This window comes from Otolemur garnettii, unplaced genomic scaffold (genome assembly GCF_000181295.1).
Source record: "Otolemur garnettii isolate 467f Iridium unplaced genomic scaffold, OtoGar3 scaffold00009, whole genome shotgun sequence".
Lineage (NCBI taxonomy): Eukaryota > Metazoa > Chordata > Mammalia > Primates > Galagidae > Otolemur > Otolemur garnettii.
In genome coordinates this window covers 6,758,168-6,761,430 of record NW_003852404.1, presented here as the reverse complement: position 1 = coordinate 6,761,430, position 3,263 = coordinate 6,758,168, and positions in this window count along the sequence as shown.

Sequence of the window (3,263 nt, the reverse complement as noted above, 5' to 3'; positions counted from 1 at the left end):
TCTGCTTTAATTAACTTGTAATTATAACATGATGATTTTTGCAGCGGGCAGAATCTGGGATCTGGGCCCTGAAAGCGACTTCAGCCTCTGAGAGACTTCATAATGCACGCAGGGTGCACGACAGCTGCCTTTCAGAGAGAACACCTCCCACATCTGTGCTCACATATGTGTGCGTGCACGCACACACACAGACATGCGTACCCCGGGCTTCCCTATCACACGTTGCCAGGGGATAGTAACTATTTGTTCAACTAGCTGCATGGGCCAGACGCTGTATCTGAGTTATGAGTTTTCTGGGCAGCACCTATCTCAAGGAAAGGTTGGTGGGGAAGGGGAAGATATTATCTATGCCTGCCATTTCATTCTCTTGACAACCCTAGCAGGTGCATATTATTAGTTCCATTTTCTGGATGAGGACAACTGAGGCACAGAGAGTTTAATTCTCTTGTCTAAGGCCCTGGAGTTAGAAGGGGGCTGCTGTCAATGGATGTGGGCCTTGATTCCTCACCCTACCCTTGCCATCGCCTCACTGAGAGTGGAGTCGAGTTCTCTGCTCTTGACCTTAGCTTTAACTATGAAACTTGTTTTTGTTGATGGTGTGTTGGTGAAAGTGACAGTGGGTGCAAGTTCTCAGGAGTTGGCCTTCAGGGCTCCTGTGTGTTTCCATTTGTTCTCTTGTGTTACAGTCCTCACTAGAACAGGCTTAGTCTCACCTTCTTGTCCCAGGAGAAGGATGAGAGGCAAATAGAGCAGAGTCACCCTGGAGAGGTCAGCCTAGATCAGCCAAACCCAGCAGACCTGCAAGTTCATGGCAGAAAGGACTGACCAATATGTTGATGAGTTTGGGGTTCAAAGCCAAGTCTATGGGTCTCTATCTATCTCTTAGACCTGTTCTCTTTTCTCAATGCCATAGGACTGGAGGGCTGAGGGCCCTCTAGGCTGTCACTCTGGTGTTTTTCAGTCTTGTGAGGGTGGGAGGGGAAGGACTGAACTCTGGAACCCCTCCTCCATCACCCCTCCATCAACCAGAACTGTTCCACTGGGGATGTCTTATCTTGGCCTTCTCTGTAGTACTTCATTGGAAAGATATATCCTGCTGTTTAAAATCATTCAAAAACTACAAATCTATTCCAACTCCCTCATTGTGTGAGTGAAGAAACAAGAGGCCCACGAAGGGCAGCCACTTGGCCAAGGCCACAGCTGATTAGAGATAGAGCCAAGGTTATGGCCCAGGCTTTCCCAAGCCCCATAGATATCACAATAGCTACCAGCGGAGATAACAGTGAGGCAGCAGATTGCAAAACAACAATGTGGTTCATACATAAAACGGGCTCTGAGAAGTCAAGATATAGTCGCCTCTGTCTTCTGAGACTGTTCTTGAGCACAGCTCACATGTGAGGGAGATAAGAAAACATTCTCTCTGGGAAGGGAGCCAACATAAGAGAAACTAAGTGAAGAGTGAAGCTACTCTGAGCGCCTGGACCAAGCTGTGCCTGAAGTCCACCCTGGCCTGGACTTAGGAGTTAATTAAGCAAATAAAGTCCCCCTGGCCTAGGCCAGCTTGGGTTGGGTTTCCTGTCATGAGGCTGCACTGCCTCTTGGCTTAGTAGAAAACCAATTCATGTTTCTCTAGAGGAGGCTAAGATTAAGTAAGAATAATCTAAACAGTGATATCTTTTTCTAGTTATTTCTTCTTAGGGTCACTTCTGGTCACATGTTCAAAATATAAATTCTGTGCTCTCCCTTCGAGGGTCCAGCTTTCTCCTTTTGCCTTTATCACTCACCTACTCGCTCACTAAATACCTGCCTCTCTGATCACTCATTTATTCTTTCATGCATGTATCCATCCATCCATCCATCTATCCATCCATCCATCCATCCATCCATCCATCCATCCATCCTCCACTCATTCTTCCTGAGCTCCTGGCATGTCCAGACCATGTGCCAGATGCTGGAAATAGTCAACAATAAGCCTTGAAGCCAAGCTGGGGTTTCTGGGTCTAGGACCCCAGCTGCACTGTGGGAGGAAGAAAGGGTGGGGGTCCACTCCCACCAGGCCTGGTCCAGCCAGGTGTTTCTCTAGGGGTGGCCAGCCCCAGCAGGGGTGGGGAGAAGTATAAGAGAACAGGGATGCAGAGAATGATGTTGGGAGGCCTGGGGCGTCATGAGTAAAATTCTGGGCAAATGTCAGTATTTTTGGACAGGAAATAAGTGTTATGCAAATGAATGCAAAACTATGCAAATCGTGAACATTCAATTTCAGTCCAAAGCTACTTTTGGTAATAAGTCGACAGTGGGGCTGGTTCTAGAGGAGTAGGGGCATTGTATTTCCCGGGGAGGCAGGGTTGTGCTACGGTATTATACCCCCAGTTAGTCAGTGATACCTGCTGGTGCGGGGCAGTGTAGGGTGCAAGGGAAAATAAGAGCCATCCTGACCTGGGTGAAGCAAGATGGTTGCTGGGGGAGGTAAGTTTTAGAGGAAGATGTACCAACCACGGAGTAGGGAGGGGCATCACATGGGCTAAGGGGTGAGGACAGGGACACAAAACTCACTGGACCTGGTGTTTAGGGTACACGGGCATGGGGTGGAGGGATGTCTGAAAAGGTACACAGGACCACAGTCAGCAAGAGTTTGGAAAACACCAATGCCCCCAGAGGCCAGGATTAATGAGCAAAACCAGCTGTTGTTTGCCTCTTAAATACATGGAAATATTCATCACTTCCACAAAGAAACATGCTCTCTTTATTTTCCTGGAATCCCAAGGCCCCTAAGGTCTACCTTTTGTTTGCCAGCTTTTGACAGAGACATGTACAGACAGCAGAAGAGCAGAAGATTGGCGGTGACCAGTGCTCAAGCTCAGCCTGGGAGACCAGGCGTTAGTGGCAAGGCCAGGGTCAGGGCACGGGGACCCAGTATCTATCCCAGTCTATGGGTAGCTGCTTCTCAGGCCCAGACGGGCAGGGCTGTGCAGGAAGGCGGGGGATGAAGTCTTCTGATTTTTCAAAAGAAGGATCCTAGGTGAGAGCTTCTAATAGTAAGATGTTGGCTCAAACTCTTCAAAAAATGTTTAATACATTGAGTGAGCAGAAAGAAAAAAGAAAAAAGAAAGCAAGGAGAAATGAAAAAAAAGGCAAAAGGGAAAACCTGGAGCCCCAGAGCCATCAGCTGGGGACATTGTGATGAGGATGGATTCAGGAAGGAGAAGTTGGAGGTGGGAGGTCCAGAATCAGGCAGGGCCACTTACATAGTGGTCAGCTGCAGG